Source organism: Manis javanica, chromosome 5 (assembly GCF_040802235.1).
Source record: "Manis javanica isolate MJ-LG chromosome 5, MJ_LKY, whole genome shotgun sequence".
Classification (NCBI taxonomy): domain Eukaryota; kingdom Metazoa; phylum Chordata; class Mammalia; order Pholidota; family Manidae; genus Manis; species Manis javanica.
The window spans coordinates 18,205,883-18,228,094 of NC_133160.1; the positions used below are offsets into that span (position 1 = coordinate 18,205,883).

A 22,212-nucleotide genomic window follows, 5' to 3' on the forward strand; every position below is an offset into this window, starting at 1 on the left:
CAGTACAGGAAAAGCACTCAGAATATCTCATTAATACTGTTTATGTTAAGTACGTGTTGAAATAAATATTTGGGATATATTGGGTCATCTAAAATATGTCATTAAAGTTAATTTCATCTTTTTCTTTACCCTCTTTGTGACTACTAGAAAATGTCACATCACCTGCGTGGCTTGCACGCCATTTCTATTGAACAGAACTATACATACGTCATCCCGGCTCCCAGCACAGAGCAGCAGTTTATCAAATACCTGTGACACTTTAATGATTAAATGAACATGTGAATGAGTGGCTTTAACTAGATTGGGAGTTTCTAGAGGGAATATTGAAGCGCACCAGGAGATGCTTCAGTTTCTTCATCCATGTAATGGGGATAATGATAACACATACTTCACAGAGATAGTGACAATAAAATGAGATAATTCATGGAGAACCCTTACCTTTGGGCCTGGGTGGGTGGGTATGCTCAAGAGAAGTTACACATTATGGGGAAAATTATGTCCATGTAGAACATTATGTCCACATAGAATCATACTGTGCAAAAGACCTTAGCCACTGAGTACCAAGAATTAAGAGAAAAGATTCTTTTCAGTGGTGTTTCTCTTGCTTATTATGCAAATGTGCTGCAGACACTTCCCATGGCTCATGTGTAAGGGCCCAGTTCTGTGGCTTAAACACCCTTCACCTCGTGCCCATCCCCCCTACTTATTGGTGTTCTGATATCTAACTACTTACAAGCCATGGTGTGTGTGCGTGTGTGTGTATCAGTAAAACACTTTCTTCCAGGTCTTATCTTATTGCTAAAAATAATGTACTTGTAAATTGCTTTATAAATTATTTATCATGAGGGGCTTCATCATTGAACAAGTGCTACAACGTACTGTGAAAATGGGGGGCAGGGGGACTGGCTGCAAAGGAGGGAGAGAAGAAGGCATAGGAATCACTTATAAATAATATATTCATCGGTCAAAGAAAGTTATCGCCTTTTAGGAAGTGTCTGGGATTCATCTTGCACACTAAGTAGGCGTCCTCTTGCCGACTCCTGGGCGAGCTGGCCCAGCCTCTTTGCTGCTCCATCTCTGATTTTGGTGATAGGATGCTGTTTATTTATTTCAGCCAAAGCCACAATTGCCATGTCTCATCACCTGGAAATAAAAAGCAAACCGGGCTGACTGGTGCCACTGAGGAAACGTAAAGATGTGTTGGCATCTCCTGGGAGTGAAGCCGGTGCCCCTGAGTCAGGCTCCGTATTTGGTATTCACCACGGAAGTGCTGCTCCTAATGAAGGCATTTGGTATTCATGTGGGTGTCACATGTATTTCCAGCGACGCTGGGCTCTAATTGAGCGAGGGTTAATGGACACCTCTATTAAAGTGTTATCGAAAGTTTGACATTCATATGACCCAGTTTAAAAATCAGACAAACCTAGACATTAAATCCGAAGGGGAGAAAATGCAGGAGCCAAATACATAATGCCGACTTCAGACAGAAACATTAACCTGCCGGGGAGAGGGACAAACGGTTGATCCAAGTGCTTCTTGCTCCTGTGCTTCTCCTCACCCCTCCTGTGCTTAAGCGTTGGCATGTTCCCCATGCCCCAAGGGCCAGTATCTCTGCAATAAGTGCATGGGGTGGGGGACCAGAAGGAAGGGCACAACCACTTTAAATGAAAGGCGCCACTCACCTCCTACAATCCCCACCATACCCTTGGCTGTTCACTAACTATCTAAGGTACGTTTCATTTTTCCTGTATAGACTGAAATTGAAAGCTCAGAGAACTTAATTGAGTCTTAACCTGATTTATGGAGCCTCACAGTTCACAAGTAAATAACAAGCAAGGATTAGAACATTCATTATGCTTGCATGTATTTTCTCTACTCATTAATTCAACAGATATTTATTGGGCACTTACTTTGTGTCAAACTCACTTACTAGCTGGTTGATATTAGTAAACAAAACAAACTCTTCCTACAACTACTTTGGGGAAAAGTCCAGCAGTGTTTCATGAAAATAAACTTGCACTTATTCTATGATCCAGCAATTTCACTCCTAGGTCTTTATGCAAGACAGATGAATGCAATAAAATGTAATAACAGAATACTCATGGCCTCTTTACTCATAATGAGCAAAAAAATAAGATAAATGAACGCAACAGAATATTCATAACCTCTTTTTCATAACAGCCAAAAGTAGAAAATAGCCCAGGTGTGTCCATCAATGGAAGAACAGATACAGGGTGCTACATCCACACAATGGAATACTACATAGCAGTAAAAAGAGTGAACTATTGATTATGTTACAACTTGGAAGAATCTCAAAAACAGAGTGAAAGAAGTCTTGCAAAAAATGAATACAGGCCCTCTGATTCCATTTATATGAAATTCTAGAAAAAGAAAAACTAATTAATGTTGAGAAAGACCAGAATAATAGCTGTCTCCAAGGCAAGTGGAGTTGGGTTTTAACTAAACAAGAGACATAGGAATTTTGAGGGGGGTGACAATAAAGTTTGTCTTGATAGGGGTTTGAGTTTGATAGGTGTATGCATTTTCAAAACTCACCAAATTGTATAATTAATACTTGTGCATTTCATGAACACCTTACCTGAGAGAAAAAAGATTCATAAATGAATATTGAACTCTGGTTAATAATGATGTGCATGCTAAAGTGCTTAGATGTGATGTCTTCAACTCAGTTTGAAATGCATGAAGAAATAAAATGGATAGATGAATGGAGGGAGGGATAGGTGGATGAATACGTGATGAAAATAATATAGCAAAACGTTACTTGTAGAATCTGAAGGATATGTATATGGAGGTTCCTTTGACAATTCTTTCAACTTGTTTGTAATGTTTGAACTTCTCTGCTATAACGTATTGAGAAAAAATATCTTGAAATGAGCAAAAAGACTCTTTCCCTGTGTTCATGTTGCTGACATTCTAGTACTGAAGACAAATATTCAACAGATGAACACATAGGTAAATAGGTAACTGCATATTTTGGTGAATGTAAGAAGGAATAAAGAAAGGGTGCAGTGTGAGAAATATAATAGAGGAACTTGTTACATGGGTGGTCAGGGAACAGTTTTGTCAGGCATTAATGTTTGGAAAAGTGAGACAGGAAGTTGAGAAAGAAGCAATAATGAAAAATGTGTGCATCCAGGTGGGAAGTAGGAACACAGCCCAAAGAGAGGACAGCATAAGTGAAGACCCTAGACAGGAGAGTCCAACATAGGCAAAAAATGGGAGAAGGCCAGTGTGGATGGAGTGTGGCCAACACAAGAAAGAACCAGTGAGAAGAGAAGGTGGAAGGTAGGCAGGTTCTAGATCATTCAGTAATTTACAGGCCCTGGTAGGTTTTCATCATCTCTGGGTAAGTCAGAGCACACCTAAGGTATTATGCTCTAAGCTGAATGATAAAACAAGGATGATGGCTATTATTTATTAAATGCCTGCTATGTGCAGGGCACTGTGTCAAGCACCTTATAATTTACGTTTTTTAAACTTCACATCTCTCCAAGCCATATACCACTTTAAACAAATACACAAATAAACGTTTTCCATTTTACACATGGGAAAACTGAGGTTTGGGAGAGGTTAGGTACTTTACCCAATGCTGCACAGCTAGTCCAAGGTGGAGCTGGGATGTGAGGCTGAGATAATGAAGGGCAGGTAGTCACGTTATCTGAGAAGCACTTGCAGGGAATGGAATGTTTAACCTGTAAGCAGAGAAATCTCCATGAAGCCACAACTGTTCTCTTTGAATCTGTAAAGCGATCATGGGGAAGATTTCATTTGTACACTATAGTCACAAGGATCTGAATTAGGATCGGTGAGAAGATATTCTAGAAAAGCAAATTTGTGGCTAAGAAATAAAAAATCATAATGAATAGATTTGTCCAGACGTGGAGAAAGCCGCATCAAAGATTATGACTGATGACAGACTTGCTTCCACTGAAGCCAGTGAGGCCTAGTTGGATGGCCACAGCGCAGAAGGACTCGAGCGCAGAGAAGGCTTGGACCTGCTGACTTTTCAGTGCTTCCCAGCCCTGAGATTCTGGGTCAACCAGCTCTGTATGTGGCCATGGCTTTTCCAGCAGGTTGGCAGCAGCCATCGTCCTAGAACTGCATTAATACATCTTTATCAACACGTCATGCACAAACAACATTTTCGCTGTAAGCCACATTCAATGTAATCCTCCTGAGAAGCGTCAGTGACTTGGGAGCGCCGGCTAAAGAGAAGAAGGCTGACGTGGGAGTGCAAGGGCATTACCGCTCACGAGGGACAACCTGTGCAACTCCCCCGAGTGGGGAAGCTGTCTGGCATTTGCTGGTCTACAAGGCTGCACTACAGGGGTAACGACAGAAAACCTGGAGGTGCCCAGTGCCAATGAATAGATTCCTGCGGACTCAGAGATTTCTCAGGGTCTGGAAATACAGGGCGTGAGGAATCTAGTAGCCTAGGTGGCACAAGTAGAAAAAGAAAATCCAAGTGCATGTCAGCCCTGAACCTACCCAGGGAGGCCAGCAAGGGTTGTAATTGTCATTCATGTTGTAGGGATCTACTCAAGCTTTTATCCTTCACCAGCATCCTAATATGTAAGGGGACAAGAAATGAAATGACTGGGGGCTTGCTGTGAGCCAGGCACTGTGTTAGACGCTATTGTGACATTTCACATACTCTTCACAGTGACTCTGTGAGCTAGATTCCATGATCGCCCCAGTTTATAGATGAAGGCAGAGCTATTGAGTAACTTTTCTCAAACTCACGCAAATGCAATACGGTAAAACCAGTATGCAAAGCTACCCGGGTCAGACTCCAAGGTCTTTGTTTGTAACTACTATAACCTATGAATGAGTGAATTGAATGGCAGCTTAAAGTAAAATTGTGTATCCAATAAACTTGAGCCATTACTTGGGATTAAAAAAATAAATAAAAATGAAGGGAAAATTATTACCAAAACAGCAAGGCTGAGGAAATCAAAAAAGCCAGGCACATCATTTTGCTCTATGCTTCCTAGTAGCCAAGAGAAAGAGAAAGAACCCAGATGGGTTATGTGGCTCTCATACTCACTGAAGGGAGGAAGATGAACCCATCTGGAGCCCCGTGTGCGTGAGCATCTCTGAGCAAGGTCCCAGCTCCAGGGATGAGCATATCTAGGCTTAGAATCCTATGTCTGCCCATGTAGTCCATTTAATTGCCCTTCAAAATGAATTCTTCTGGATATGAAGTGTATTATTTCTTATGGAGAAGTGGTCCTGGCCTTCTTAGAAACAGTTTAAATTCAATGACACAGAAGTATTACCATTATTAGAAAACAGAGTTGGCAAAGGTTGGCTGGCATATGCACACATCTGTGGAGCAAACTGTGGGGTTACAATAAGTGCACACTACTCCGTTTATGCTGCTCAACCCCAGAGCCAATTGTCCTACTGTGGGTATGACCTAGCTAGAAGTACCCTGATAAACTCTACTCCCTATTGTCAGATTGGTTCAGTTGATTCCAAAGTAGGCCTTAATCGCCCTGACTTGGCTCCTGTTAACAATACACACCCTCTCCTACATTTCTATCCCAATAAGATGGCCTGTGACTCATACATAATATCATGGTTCCTCTATCTTGTGAGGAAAATGTTATATAAACAGTTCAAATAATAACAATGTGTTCCAGTTTCTGAAGAAAGAAAACTGAGGCTTAGAAGAGGCAAGTTAATGTCCTCAGGTTCATATATATTGTAAGCTATAAAATTAAGTTGCAAACCCATGTATGTCAGGCTCCAGATCTCTTCCCACTGCACTACCCTGTCTGTCTTACAAGCACAATTAATAGCCTACTCTTAATGAGGTGCAGGCACAGTGCCAACCCAGGCTTCTCTGTCAGGGCTCACATTTTCCATGTTATTTCAAAGGTATGTGAAACTAAACGATTAGCCCTCACACTGGGGTCTGCAGTCTGTGCTACTATCTCGTTAGGCAGATCTCTACTAAAGTAGCAAATGCCTCCTATCTTCTTTTCTTGTGCTTATTGTTATTATAATATTGCCCATAATAAGACTGTCCCTTTAAGAGTTGAAACCCCCATACTTCCCTATAGATTTCCCCCTGGCGACTCTAAGGTCCTGCCCAAGGACCTCTTAGCATCTGATTAAATATGAATGTGGAGGTGGGGTGCTCACTGACTTGTGATCCTTTCCCTTGAAACCCCCATTACTAAAATACGGCTGAAGAGGGCTGGAAACCGTGCCATCCCATTATCTATTAATTCTTAATAAACTGGTGGATTCTAAAGATGCTTGGATGATGAAAAGGGATGGGTAGACAAGATCTTGTCTGTACCTAAGATCCAATCTGAAAGAAAGCCAAGAAGCTGAAATGATACCCTGGACACCCTAGGAGAACATGCAGGAGCCCATTTGCACTCAGCTTGGATCATCTGAGCGGGAGACTCCCTCGCCACATCTGATGGACTCCCTATGCTCACAGTCTGACCCAAAGCCACAGCCTGAAACAGGTGCTCTTCAAGCATGTTCCTGCCTCTGTCTTTGCAGTTCATATTTCTTCACACTGGGTCTGAGAAGCAAGCCTCAAACTGCTTTGTCATCTACCACAGGAGAATACTAAGATCGCATTCTAGAAAGGACTATAGAGGAGACAACCCAGAAGCTAGTTTGGGAAGTCAGTTTCATCTTAAAAACCATCTTTAATGGATTGGTACTGCTACTTGGAAGGCTGTGTTGAAGACTCTGAAGCTATGTTCAACCCCAGTGGGAAACGGGCAGTAACTGATTAGTAATATTTTCCACAGACACAGGGAATAGGAGTGAGAGCAGCAAGTGCGTCTGACGTTCACCGCATCTGAGAGATGTTCTTTGTCTCTCTGAAATGGAGAAAAATTTCCAGTCCCTGCAATTAGATCAACTTTCTGTGGCAAAGATGTGAAACAGGCAGCCTCTGCCTCATGAAGAAAGCAGACTCCGGGCAGGACTTGTAGGAAATAACCTTGAGATTCAGCCCCGTGAAGACGCACATGGCTCCTGGTCACACTTTGATGCTGTGAGCAGACTCACCAATATTCTCTCTTCCCCTATCAGTCTGAGACACGGACACCTGAGACCCCTTTGAGCTTCTGGCTCCTAGAGCTGGCTTCTGTCTTGATATCTCTGTGCACAAGCCCAACATAATTGCCTAATGACCTTCCAGGCCCAGATCAGAACCTGACTTCTCTAAGAACATCAAAACTGCTCTCTAGGACCTCTTTGTTCTCCAGTCTTAGCATGAATAATGCCCCTGCATGTTTACCTATCTAGCCCTTCACTCTGCAAGGAAAAGTCTGAGAGATACAAAAAGCAAGGGATTTTTGAGAGGCCACCCACAGATACAGTAACAGGAGAGCTGTGATGCTGACCCAGGGTCATGTGTGTGACTACTCTGGTTCCAGAACCAACACCAGAGAGCAATGTCATTACTGCAAGGCGACACCTGAGACTTACGACATACTGGACATATGCACACTCTCATTACTATAGTGGGAACCCTTAGGTGAAGACTTCAGTTATGTACTTTTGAGAGCACCTAATACAGCTGGGGGCACTGGGAAAAAACATCATGCCGTGAATTTCATATAGCCCAAGACCTCATAAAATAGTCCAAGCTGGAACTTTGAGGCTGAGTACTAGGATATACAGGCTCCCAGGAATAAAGACTGTCTCTGAGACCCTCAACCAGCCCATCCTAAGGCATATGAAGAGCAGAGAAGACCCTTAAAGTCTTCTTCTCCTGTGTATGCATTCATATGAAGGCATTCGAATTCTTTTCAGAATCACTTGTTTAATTGTACAGACATTCCCTGTGTGGACAGGAATCAGGTCTGCCTTCCAGACCCCTGTGGTCCCCACCCCCATCACCAAGTGCCTACAAAAAACCCAGACCTGTGGCTGTTGTCTACAAACGTCACGTGGAGGTGAGGACGTGTGGATGATTCTGTGGAAAAATGTGTGGGTTAGACAGCCTGGAGGGGGAGACGGCGCCTGGATACAATCTAGGATTAGTCCAGAAAACCATGGGAAGCCAATGGCATTGTGTTGCCATGGCTTTATGAAGAGGTGCAACTTTTTCAAAGGCTGGAGTGTGGTGGGAAGGAAGGATTTAGCATCCAGTTTGCCTCAGTTCCAATCTCACCTTTGACCCAGGTTCAGACAGGTCACTTAACCTTCCCATCGCTCAGCTTCCTCCCTGCAAGATGGAGATAAGGACAGTACTTACCACCTAGAGTTACTGAGAAAATCAACTGAGTTAATGTAGAAAGTGTTTGGAATAATTCCTGAATTCTCCAGGCAGGCTGAAGGAGTGTATGTAACAAGATTCAGTGCCAAAGGAGAGTGTGGAAGTGAGTGACAGACAGTACAGCAACAGGCCTTTACCCAAGGGCTCTTCAGCATCCAGTCTCACTACTTGGCTAATGGTTCTAATTTTAGTTTAGAGACATGCCCCTCACCATCCTCAGCCTTCAAAATTTGGGAGGGCTGTAGGTGGAGGACGTAACCCATAGCCTTTTCCTTCCAGACTAGAGTTAGGATGGGCACATGTCCTGACTCAGTCTGATCGGGAAAATTCTCCAGACTCTTTGGCTATGACCACCTAGGACTCCTTTCCACTGGAGGTAAAGCTGGAAGGAACTGCCAGCAGCCACTTTACAGGATGAGGAGAGTCAAACTGAGAACGGAAAGGAAGCAAAAAACATATTTATTTAACTTATCTAAAACAAATCTCTCAATGACATCATTTGACCCCCCTGTATCAAGCCACATCTGAAGGCTGTTACTCATGGAGTTTTTAGTTATATGAGCCAATAAATTCCCTTTTTGCTCAAGCCAGGTTGGACTGCGTTTTCTGTGACTTAACTGAAGAAGTCTTCAGTTACAAATATTTAAGAGCTTAAGAGAAATGTCTGAGAGTTTGGCTTTGAATAAACTTTTAAGAGCTACTGCCAAACCTATCACTGTGGGGTGACCAATAGCTCATCAAGGTTTTGGGTACTTTATTCAACCTATGAGACATGCTATTTCTTGCTATGGGAAAAATGGGAGTGATAAAACTAACCTGAGGGGTTGCTTTAAGAATTTAATAATATATTAGAAAATGATTAACACAGTGACCTCCACACTGTGGGGGTCTCAGCAATGTCGAGCAGAATGTCCCAGAAATGTGGGAGCTCGTATGAAAATACATTTGCAATTCAGATCATAATTATTGCTAGAAGAGTTTTAAGTGGCAAGATAACCAAAGAGTGTGCTGAAACCCGGGTGGGTACTTGATAAAAGGTGGAAGTTTTGCAAAAAAAGAAAAGGAGGCAGGATGCAAATTGTTTTCCTTCTAAGAGTACAGCAAAATAAGAAAGCATCCTGGATTTATCAAGAAGTTTTATATTACAAAGCAGTTTGTCTCAAATTTTCCTAGAAATAAAAAATAGATGGTATACTGACTGGTTCATAAGCCAGGTGCCTGGGCCTCACCCCAGACATGGTCAGTTGGAATATCCAGGAAATAAACCTGAGAATCTAAAATTTGTAACCACTATCCAATGCAAATTTGGGAAAAACTGTTGCAATATTCAAAATGCTTCATGCATATGATGCAACTTTTCTTCCCACTGCTTTTCTGATAAGCTAAAGTCTGTATCACCATTTTAGAAATTAAGTAAGCGTAAGAGCTGAGAAACTTGGTTAGTGCCAGGAAATGTTTTAGAGGCAAAATTCCCTATAACTCCAGGGTGAGAAACTCATAAGCTCCATCTTTTGACTGCCCAGATTCTGCAGAAAGGAGAGTGGAAAATACACTTGGTCCAAAGCTTATTGCTGTGCTCTCTACATTAGGAAAACTGGAAAACACCTTTAACTAAATCCTGTGATGCCTCACCCAGGTGGTTCTGCAGGGACCTGTTAGTCCACCCTCAGCTTCTGCCCTCTTTGGGAATCTCCTTGCCTGAAGAAGCTGCCTTGCCCAAGGTGATAGCCCACATCAAATGACTGATTGATATGGTGATAAAAAGGCCCTGTCTTCTTGCCACAACTTGAGACAATTCAGCAAAACTACCCCAGCCTCAGAGCTCTTTCTGGGGTCAGCTGAGCCCTCCATTGCAAAGGCATGACAGCTCACCTTCTCCTTCTCCCAACCCTGCTTTCCATGCCTGCTTTCCTCAGGTGTTGCCCCCACTCCATCATCAGCCTTCTGCCTGGTCACCCCCTCTTCGAGCACGCTTCCCATGGAGACCAACCTGGGGCAAGCCTCCATGTGTGGGAGTGGGAAACTAGTTAGATACATTGTTGTCCAACCATTGGATGGAATACTTTGTTGCTATTAAAAATGCTGCTTGTGATAACCATGAAGGAAATGAAAATGAAATATAAGTGATAAATTATAATTGATGAAAGCACAATACAGATTTCTATGAAGGCCACAATTACTATTATGTACAACATCTCCACAGGGTCTGGACTGAGAGCAATGCACACAAACTGAATTGTTGTTTGGGATGGAGAGAGAAGATGGGTCCTCTGATTTATTTTGAGATGTTTAAAATCATTATTATGACATCATTTCCATAGCAGATGGAAAGGTATACTGAATAATTAGTCAGAAATTAACCTGATAAAAAGAAGACTAAAAAAATTTCAATAGTATGTATCCTATTTTGTAGAAAACACTTCTTCTTAGGGAGAAGAGTTGGATCAAATTCTTAATATGTTCTTCTGTCCTGTTGTTGTTATTGTCACCCCTGGTTGGATGCCCGGAGGCAGGAGCTATGAAAATATAAAAAAGTATCCCCGCCCATCCAGCCCACATGCCCAAGAAACCTAAGTGAAATAAACATTCCCCTTTCACCAAATCACCATCCTGGAGTTTCCTAAAAATAAGAGCAAAAAGAAACCCCTAAATTGAATGTCATCACTTTTGTCTTATGCATAGTTTTTTCTACCTATTTAAGATCTTTGGCATTGGAAGCATTTCTCAGGCTTCCAGGAATTTCCCCCTTCCTATGAATTCAGTTGCCTTTTAATCTCTGATCCCGCAGGACAGCCCCGTTCTTTCCTCGGAGGCATATTCTCCACAAGGTGGATAATGGCAGTCCCTCACTGAGCTCGTCCCCCTGCAAGACCCCTCAGAGTGGGTGCCCTCCCAGGCATGTCCCCACCACTCTATTTCCCTGGAGAGCCAAGCTCATCAGAAGAGAAGCTCAAGGAAGGTTAAGACAGGTACATTCTGGTGTGACAGTTTCTCAAAAAATTGAACATTGAATTACTATGCGATCCAGCAATTCCACTTCTGGATATATATACAGAAGAACTGAAAACAGGAACTCGAATGGATATCGTACACCCATGCTTCTAGCGGCATTATTTGTGAAAGCCTAAAGGTGGAAACAACCCAAGTTCTGTTGAAAGATGAGTGGATAGACAAAATGTGGTATATGCATACAATGGAGTACTATTCAGCCATAAAAAGGAAGGAAATTCTGACACATGCTACAACATGAACCTTGAAGATATTATGCCAAGTGAAATAAATAGATCACAAAAGGACAAATATCATATATTCCAGTTGTAGGAAATACCTAAAGCTGTCTAATTCATAGACACAGAATGGGGGTCTCTAGGGATTGCAGAGAAGGAGGTATGGGGGTGTTAATGGGGAAGGAGGTTCAGTTGAAGATGATGAAAACGTTCTGAAGATGGATGTTCATGATGGTTACACAACAGTATGAGTGTCCTTAATGATGTCTCTGGACTTTCCACTTAGAAAACAGTTAAAATGATAAATTCATATATATATAACCACCACTTTAAAAAATATAAATAAATGAAAAAAATTAAAAAAGAGGAAGGCACACTCCTTCCCTGCTTCTGTGCTTCAGTTAGCTGGTGACCAAAAATAGACCCACAGCATTAGCATCGCGCCTGTCTTCTTGTTAATTGTCTTGTTTTAGATGCAGATGTTTTTCACTTACAGACAGTGTTTTGGGGGGAATGGGAATACAAAATGTGCTGGTTTCGCATTTCTGAACCCTGTAAAACTTTGATTAGCTGGAATGGTATTGCTCTGCTGGAGATAGACACCACATCCAGGGGTGATGCAGCCCTTTTGTCTTAGCAGTGAGGCCTCTTTTAAGCAGGAATGCCTGTGGAATCAAGCATTTTCTTTGTTCCCTGAGATTCTGTCTTTTGATGTTATGAGAGAGATGCATGTATGTGTTTTCTCTTTCATTCTTTTTCATTTTCCTGTTTTAAAATATCTTTTTGCCTACATAAGGTGAAAAAGCAGAAATGATCAGTGGGCTAGTCACTGCTGTAGTCTCAGACGGGACGAGGAGCAAGCCAGTCTAGCAGAGCCTCTTGCCTGTAACACCAAAGAAGAAACACGTCCCAGGGCGGGGCTTCCTTGTGCTCATCCACTCTCTCGCCTCTTGCTCACACTCCTGATTGCTCATTGGCTGCACTTCAAAGACTCTGTCCACCAGTCAGGGCCCCAAGAAAAATTAAATTAGGAGAGAGCTGGGCCTCTAAGGAGGAAGCCCTAGGTTTGACTCTGAGCTCTCACTTACAAGCTGTATGACTTCATTAATCTACTGAACTCCTGTTTCATCATCTATAGATTGGGGGTGATCGTAGTATCTACTATGAAAATCAACTTAGGTAATAATTAGACCCACCTAGCACACACCATGGCATACAATAACAGCTCAATAAAGTTCACTTTTTGTGAAATAAAGCCCATTTTATATTTGCAACTACTGATTCTAAAAAGGAAGAGAACTGCATTAGGTTTATCTCCAAAGAAAAGTTCTGTGCTCCTTATAATTTAAAATACCCAACCACACCTCTTGATAACACAATTCACACCGAAGGCTACTAAAGAGATGTACAACGGCATACAACAAAGTATATCTTATTTTCAAAAGGATTATCTCATCCCTGATGTTTGCCAGTGGTGATTTTCCACACACAGGCAAGAATTTTATAGACTCCCCTTAATAGCGATATGCCAGGATCAGTAACTGTGACAATATATCGTTTCATGACTCCAAATTCAACTCTTCTTCAAAGTACTGGAGCAAAATGCCAGCTAAGTGTGGAATTTACTGATTTAGCTGTGGAGGAAAGAAATTCTGCAGATCAGATCAATACAGCCAGTAAAAACAAACTGCAGAATCCCCATTTTCTGCCGGAGGTCTATAAGTGAGGGCATTAGATGAGGGGCCTGAATTATTTCTGAGCACTTCATCTTGAGTGGTTGGAAATGGTACTTTAAAACCATTACAGGGAAAGACTATGATTTTAGGTCACCATGATTAAATTAAACGTCCTGTTCAAAAAGTTACAGTTAACAGATTTTTAGGTCCGAAAATTAGAATCCATAAAAGAATAGTTCTAATCAGTCAAAATACCAAGACAAGCATGAAACCCCAATTAATTCTTTCATGACTTTTAGGAGCCACATCTCTTGCAATAAGAAGATGTACACTTAGAATACCATTTTTTTAGACAATGGGCAGCCATATATGGAAGGATTATTATCCATGACTACTTTTAAAACTACTTGACCATTACCATCACTATCATCATATTATATTTTTACTATTAATAATGCTTCAGCACTATAGTAGTTTTACTTTGATCTGCCTAGGGAAGTTAGTTGCCAGTATGAAGATCAGCCATATACGATTATCAAAAAAGACTGATAGTGTCACAAAGGTATCAACAATGGTACTGATAAGACTATAAATTAGTGGTTATTTTGAAGGGAAATTCAGCCTTGTCCATTATACTGTAAAACCCATATTTGCTTCAACCCAAAAGTACTACTGCTAAGTAATTCTCTAAGAAAAATATTCACAGATAGGTCGGCACAGGAAAATAGCCCATGAATTCAGAGAAATGCTGTGTGTATAAGTGAAAACATGTATATAATGTGAACACCTTCCTTCAGGAAATGGCTAAATGAGCTTTACTCATCCATGGTGTTAAAACTTTTGCAACAATTAAGACAAAATAACTGTGTACAAATAGACATGAAAAGATTTCTATAATCAGCAGTATATGTTTAGTAACAGGCTCTCCAGGAAAAGAAGCTGATTTGCAACGTTTGCTCTTTCCTGTGGTGTAAATACTCCTATCATGGCCAATTTCAAGCTCCCAATATGACGCTACTGAATGTGAAGTTGGAAAGAGATGCACACAATTGGCCCTGGCAAGCTGGCGCTAGTCAGCTCCAGCGCACCACTCTCAATACATCGTTCAGTGAGTAAGGAAAGGAGCAAACACGGTGTACTATACATGCACATCTGCATGCATAAAGATTGACAAGCAGGTCACCTCTGGGGAGGGAAGTAAACCTGCTAGTGGAGAGGATGTTAAGTAGTAACTTCTGCTGTGTATCATTTAAATAGTTTTCAGCTGAAAAAGTATTGCCGGTGTGATTAAACTGAATGTAAATGAACAATGACAATCATATATACCATATCCTAGAAAAGATCTGTGAGCATTTGATAAATTATCCTGAGACTGGCTTGAACTTGGATGGATGGATGGATGATAGATAGATAGATAGATAGATAGATAGATAGATAGATAGATAGATAGATAGATAGATAGATAGATAGATAGATAGATAGATAGATAGATATAGATAATTTTGAGGAGTGAGGAGAGGAGCAAGAGAGACAGAGAAGTATGGGAGCCCACAGGGGGTGTGCAGGCTTGTCCAGGTGAGGCTGGGTTGGTTAAGGTGTAAGATAAGAGAAGGCAGGTGAAGGGAAGGCTAGAGGTGGGAAAGGGAAGCAACTTAGGTAGGAACAAAGGCAAAAGCAGGATCAGGAGCCTTCCGTGGATCAGCCCGGTAAGGGAGGAGAAGGGAAGAGAGGCTAGGGAACGGCAGCAGACTGTGACCCACCTGGGCAGGTGGGCCTGGCCGGCACTGCGCTGCTCCGCTTGGGAAGCAGAAAGGCAGGGTGAGGGGGAGCCTCAGGGGCCTGCTGGTGTGTCCTCTTACCGGATGGTGAGGAGAGCTTATCTAATGCTGCCCATTCCACTTCCAAATCAGGAGCTGAGAAGCAGGATACAAGGTTCAGAGAAGTGGGAAAGGTTTGCAGTAGCTCTTGGTAAGAATGAAAATATGGGCTGAGCCATTGCACAGTTGCAGGGGAATGTTAAGGGCCAGCCTGGGTGAGGGGATATGAACTTACATTGAAACCAGTGTTCCCTGTTATGTAACCTTGTCTGACTCTGAGATTCTGGAGCAGACCTGCAGAGAAGAAATAGGTGGGTTAGTTAGGCAGAGGAATCCAGCTTAACAACTCCGATTCCCACTCACCGTGAGACGGGGGGCATCATTCATTGCATCTAGGCCTCGGTTTCAGCATCTGCTAAAGGGGGTAATAGCACATATCCAGTGGCATTCTTGGGCTGTGAAAGAAAGAAGCAGCCGTGGGGAGAGAATGGGTTGGGGATAAATGTGCTGGGTGTGTCTGAAAATATCAGAGCTCAGGCCACGACTCGTGTCTCTGCAGTCCTAATAAATCTCAGTGGAAAACAAAGGGTCAGTCAATAACGGAAGGCAGCTAAGTGAACGTGACCCAGTCTGTGCTCAGGGCAGGAGAAATTCCCAATAATTGGTGTTAAAGAGGTGTTTGACCTCCCTCAAAGGCACCAGAGGAGGTAACTCCCCAGAAGTATGGGGAAAGAGGCCTGGTCCCAGGCCTACAGACTGGCCAGAAGTCAATAGCCTCTCCTCCAAGCCCTATAGCAGGTCTGAGCATCTACACCAGGAGAAAAGTGACTCTCAGAATTTTTACTTCCACTCCCAGTGAACTGAGGTGGGGTCCTAGCTTCTGTTCAAGTTCCCTCTATTCTGGGGGAACAGAATTGTGCTATAAAAAGTCTCTGATCCTAGAGTGTCACATGCACCACAATTATTATGCTGATTAATACATCTCACAAAATACCTAGAATCTTCCTTCCTAATATATTCTGGGTGCATGTTCATGTCAGACCCAAATAGGAAGAGGTGATTAGTAACTGGTTGATCATCACCCACCCCACCACACACCTTGGCTTTCTTTCTGTTCTTTGAACACATCATGATCTTTTATACCTCAGGGCCTTTGAATCTGCTATAATGCCTTCCTAGAATGTTCTTCCTCCAGGTTTTCTCAGGACAAGCTCATGCTCATCTTTCAGGCCCCAGCCAAAATGTGTGACATTTGTAGGAATACAGGCTAGGGCTAAGCCACGACATGCCTTAAATATTGTACTAAGGAGTTAGGACATCATCCTGGAGGCAATGGGGAAAATCAAACAGATTCTTGAGCTGAGGAGAGACTCATTTTAATCAGAGCTTTAGATAAATCATTTCTGTGGTGTTGGTGGGATGGACTGAAAAAGGACAAGGCGGGGCGCAAGGAGATTGATTATGAGGCGATAGCAAAGGCTGAATGAAGTGAGACAGGAAGAAGATCAAGGGTAGTAATGGGAAGACATTGGAACAAGACTCATGAGTCAGCAAATGAATAAGCCCACGTAAACACACCCGCACACACGCACATTTGAATACACGGCTCAAACACCATAGAACATCCTCAGATTAAAGCACAGAGAGAAATGATGTCCAACAAACTTGCATGTGAAAGTGTGTGATGAGACCAGCAACTTGCAGGTTGCATTTGGCTTTTGGATTTTAGGTCCCTTCAGCACTGGGTGGGAGCAGTGCAGGGAGAAATACAGTCTTCTCTTCCTTTAATCTACACATGAAGAAGTCAGGTTTGCATCTGAAAATCAGCTCGTTATTGATCTTCCTCCTGTTAATATTCATGAGGCTCCATCAAGAGGTAGGAGATTTTAACACAGTGGCCCCCACACTCTGAATCAATTCTCATTGATTTCAATCGGCTTCCTCCACCCGAGCATTGACATTGCCCCTCCTGTGGAGACCTCTTCCCAAGGTCATTTGGAACCATCAGTGGTGGAAGTAGCTGGTCGGCCCTGCTGGCCACTTTCTGCACTGTGGGAGCATTTCGGGAGAGAGATCTGGTGTTTATGTAGCATCTGCTCCTTGTAGAGGCTCCATGGTGGGCCTGGCTGCCCCCTAAATCCATTCATCCCCAAAGGCAAGCTCCCCTCAAATCCCAGCCACCAGGATGGCATATAGGGCTTCTGCCACCGTCCGCCACATGTCAGTTTCAGGACAAAGCAGATTTTTCCAAACACATAGATGCTACCTGTCTTTAAGGGCCTCTAACAAATTCAGGTGACAACCTACTCTATCCTCAAATACACTTACAAGTCAAGTTCAGAGCAGGATCCCACAAACTCGGAGCTCTGTCCTCTCCCTGACCTGCCCAAAGACCAACCCTGGGGCCTGAACCTTTCCTCACAGCAAAGTTTTCCTTCAAGGGTCTGGAAAGCCAATTCAAGCAACTATCTTTTATTTTTATTATATTTTTTCCACTTTTTTTCTTTTTACTTACAAATTTTACTTTTGTTATTGCATTTTTATTTTATCTTATTAATGAAAGTACTTGCCTTGTGTATCAAGAAAATGTCCAAATGATGAGTTGTAGGACAGCATTAGCTCCTGATTATACCCCAAGGAAGGAGAATTATAATTGAACTTGGGAAAGCTTCTGAACCACGTGACAAGAAATTGGAGGCAGCCCTTGGCTAACAGCCAGAAACTGAAGCTGCCAACTACCTAAGTAGAACCTTCCCCAGACAAGCCTCAAGTGACACCCCAGCCCTGACTGACACCATGATTGCAGCCTCACTGGGGACCCAGCTAAGTCCTGCCTAGACTCTGGACCCACAGAAACTGTAAGATAATAAATGCATATTGTTCTAAGCCACTAAGGTGTATAATCTGATATTTCCTAATACATAACCAACACAGTGCTTACGTGGTTTACACTGCTGTAGGACTTCATAACTCAGTGTTGAGACAGCAAATACCAGGCCTTAGACTCAACTCTAACTTAAACTCCATGTATTAAGAGAGCTTGGAAGGTACCAAGCACTGACTTTACATTTCTCATCCTCCCCAATCCTATGTGGTAGATAAAACTGTTATTCCCATTTAGAAGATGGGGAGACTGAACTACAAAGAGATTAGCTAGCTTTCCCAATACTGCCTACCTTGACAGAGGTGGGGGCATTGCTTCATACAGTGTCTAACTCCAAAAATACTCTTAAACAGTAAGCTGCCTCAAAGTGCTAAAACCACCCTGCAGAGTACATGGCCCTAAAAACAGGTTAGGTAGGCCGTTGTCTATATAAAGGGGTGTTACAGATGAGGAACTGAGGCTCATTGGATTTCAAGCATTTCCTCATAGGTCATCTCCACTTGGTGGGCCCAGGATTTGAACCTGGGTCAGTTGACTTCAAAGCCTGCATTATTTCTATCTCTTTCACTGCTTCCTTGCTCTGCAGAAGGTATAGTCAGAGCTTCGCCTTTATTTTTATCATCCTGATTAACAAACTCCTCTGAATTTTTCCTCCATTTGTTCATCCAACCTTTACTGAGCATTTTGCTCTGTGCCAAGTACATTGTAGGCCTTGGAAATACAAGGACAGATAAGACAGTATCTTTGTCTATGTCTCCCTGCAGATTATTCTAGCAGCCAAGGGCATGTTTATGCCATCTGCTTTTGTATTTCCAGCACTAAACATGGTACTTGGAACTCAGATGCCCTTTAGGGTTCTTTTAGAGTTAGCAGCTTTCCATGCTGTTGGGGAGCAGTCTATGTCACTCTGCTTTCATAGCTGCGGCTTTAACTCCGTGAGATGGTCCCTAAGCACGGGCCACTCATCTTCACACCTCCATGCCTCTCCCCATAGTCCCTTCTGGTCTTTCCGCCTGGAATGCTCTCCCACCCCTCCTGTCCACGGACTCCCATTAACCCTTCAAAGCCCTGAAATGTCACCACCTTTCTATAACTGCTCTTTCCTCTACCAGCACAATGATGGTCACTTTTCTGTCAGCAATTTTACACATTTCGATTACAGCACCTAATATATTCCATTATGGCTGTTTTTTAATTTCTTTCCTCCACCAGACTAAGTAACTTTGTAAATCCAGCTCCCAACCCAGCACAGAGTAGCAGTTCAGCAGTTACTAGATGAACCGAATTCAGTTCATTTATTCCACAAATATTTACTTATCACACCCTACATGCCAAGAATTAGGTTTAGGGATTCAGCAGTAACCTAAACAGGCAAAAAAATCCCAACCCTGGTGGAGCTTATATTGTGTGGATCCCACTAGAAATGCCTGGTTCTGTCGGATCCCACTGGCAAGGTTTTAATTAGCGTCCTTAAGACTGTCTTTCAGTTTGATGCCAGCTCTGGCTCTGTGACTTGGGATTTATCTTGGGAAGCCAGTCTGTGCACACACCTCTCCAGGCCTTGGGAAATCCTCAAGAAGTCTGTAAATCAAGGAGACCGTGTTGTTAACAAGCATACCGGCGCAAATCTGTCCAAATGAAGCTGTCTTCTCAGAAGCAGCCCCTGTGGGAAGCCATACTCCTTAGTGAGACTGCCAACATTTTGACTATTTTTGGACTCCTGTTTTGGAGCTGTCTGTGGAATGTAAGGCCCATTTGTGAACAGACTCACTGGGGGAAAATGTCCCTTTCCAAAGCTTCATTTGCCACTGAATAATGCCCGGCAGTGTTTCATAGACAAGGCAGGTGAATGAGCTCACTGATGTGGCTGTGTGCAAGCAAGACGAAAAGAACCACAAATACATACGAGTGTCTCATCAGACAGTGGCCCCATCGCTTAGCAGATGTTGCGTACACGGTGACCTATGTCTGGATTGGTAAATTCTCTTCCCTGACTACAATGTACTTATCCTTCCCCCTCTGGTCATCACCAATGTATTGATATGCATTGATGTATGGACATGGTGCCACTGTTACAGGGGGTGTACGCAATGTCCCTTACTCACGGGGAGCACTTCCATGAGCATGTGCGCACACGTGTGGAAGATCAGTGAGTGGAAATACCTAGCAACTGAAGTGCTAGGTTGTAAAGTGTGCATATCTTCAGTTTTATTTATTATTGCTAAATTGATCTCCAAATGAGTTGTGCCGATTTGCATCCCCTCTGGTAGTGTGTGAGAGGATCTCTTTCTCCATGTACTCAGCAAAAACCAGCATCATATAATAGGTGGGAAATGGTGTCTCGTTTTAACTTGCGTATCTATGACTTATTAATGTGGCTGAGCATTCTTCCTATATAAGTATTGACTATTCGATTTGCATATTCTGTGCTTCCCGGTTTTATCCTTTGTCCATTTTTTCTAGTGGACTATTTGTCTTTATAGCATTGATTTACGGGAGTGCTTCATATATTCTAGATAGTAATCCTTTGTCAGTTATTTATACTACATATATATATGTATTTATATACATATGTATACTACATATGTAATATATTTATATTACATATGTCTGTTGTCATATGAAAGACTTTATTTCATTTAGCTAAATTTATCAAACTTATCCTTTATGTTCTGTATTTTTTTTGTTTACTGCTTAAAAAAATCACAACCTCTCGACCCCAAGATCACAAAGATATTCTCATAAATTTTCTTCTAAAAGTTCTATTATTTTGATATTTATTCCTTTGAGATTTGATGCTTGTATGTGATCTAAAGTAGAGATGAAATGTTCTGTTTTTTCTGTGAAGGCTGCTATTTCCCCTACAACATTTATTGAATGAAACATCACCCCTCACTTCTGCTCATTTGCAATCCCACCTCTATCTTTCACTAAGTCACTATATGCATTTAAGGACTTTTTCTGCACACTGTCTATTCTGTTCCTCTGATTTTCTTGTCTACCTCTGTACCAAGTTTACACTGCTTTAGTTACCTTATCTTTAAAATAAACCTTACTGTGTGTAAGGGCAAGAGTCCCCTTCTCCTTTATTACAAGTATCTTAGCTATCTCAAGCCCTTTATTTTTCCATGAGTATTTTCGGATTAACTTTGTCAATTTCCAAAAAAAAAAAAAACCTGTTTGGATTTGATTAAATTTTCTTTACTTTAAATTGAGTCCATTTTTCACCAAAGGATAAAATGTGCCTTTAAGAAAAGAAGGTAGGAGAGGCCCTACAGCACCTTTGGGATTTAGGGCATTTGAACTAGGGGTTTCTTTTAACTTACGGTGCTTCTGTGGCAGATGATACACTCTTGGAGACTTGAAGGGAAGGGGTGGCTTGTCCAAGAAAAGGTTCAGATATTCCTAGATCACAGCCAAATCACCATCAAGGACCTTCTCAGTGTCACTGCCACATCTCCCGCCTGGATCCCACCTGTGGTGCTCACCCTTGGCCTGTGGACACCGTTCCAGCTTGTCAGCGGACTCCAGCTGCAGTGGGCCAGCACCTGCTGGGGCCCCAGACTTAACTCTCAGTGTGGCATCCCCTAGCAAGGTGTGGAATCCCACTGGGTACCCCAGGTCCTTGTCCTGGTGCATGTCCTCTCCTCCTCTCACACTATGGCATCAATGCCACCATTGTTCTCTCTGAGGTATCAGACCCTCCCCCCATTTTTGTCACTCTGGTGCCAGACTGGGCTTCCAAATACACGATCATGGCATCTCTCCAGAAGCTGGCTGTGACTTCTCAGAGCTGTGCTGACACACAGCCACTAGGTGTAAGGACCATTTATGTTTCTGTTCTAGTTAATTAAAATTCAAAAAAAAAATCCAGTTCCTCAGTCACATTAGCCCCATGTCAGGAACTCAGCTGTTCAATAGCCACCCATCTCAGATATGTTTCTACCATTACAGAAGCTTCTATCAGACTATCAGACAGTGTGCCCAGAAAGATGCACAGAATCTTCTGGTTCCCCACAGGGTAAGGGCCAGACACTTATGCAACTGCAGGGCTCCAACCTCACAGCCCCCACCCGGCAGTCTCTCTTCCTCCCCATCCACCCTGATACAAAAATCAGGACACTCGCCCAACCCACTTGGAGCCCCTCTGACTCTCCTGACTCTGAGCTCTGGCTCAGTCCGTTCCCACAGCCTAGAACACCTTTCCTTCTCTAGCTTTTCTCTCTCCCAAAGTGCTTTCTTCCTTCAAGGCTCTGCACAAACATCACCACACCTCTGACATCTCCTTCTCCCCAGTCTCTTCGAAGCTTCCACAGCCCACTGTCTACAC

At 42.7% G+C, this 22,212-nt stretch overlaps 1 long non-coding RNA gene across 2 annotated transcripts; it reads right to left on the reverse strand.

Annotated features, from left to right (window-relative positions):
* Positions 1 to 786: 786 nt before the first annotated feature.
* On the reverse strand, positions 787 to 21,487 carry LOC108406630 (uncharacterized). Of its 2 annotated transcripts, XR_012131934.1 has the most exons (5): positions 21,209 to 21,487; positions 15,234 to 15,292; positions 14,942 to 15,094; positions 3,605 to 3,713; positions 787 to 1,143 (listed from the first exon to the last, which is right to left on the reverse strand). It is a non-coding gene; the product is annotated as an uncharacterized lncRNA (long non-coding RNA). The 2 variants fall into 2 exon arrangements; XR_012131935.1 differs by lacking the exon at positions 14,942 to 15,094.
* Between the last annotated feature and the right edge of the window lie 725 nt (positions 21,488 to 22,212).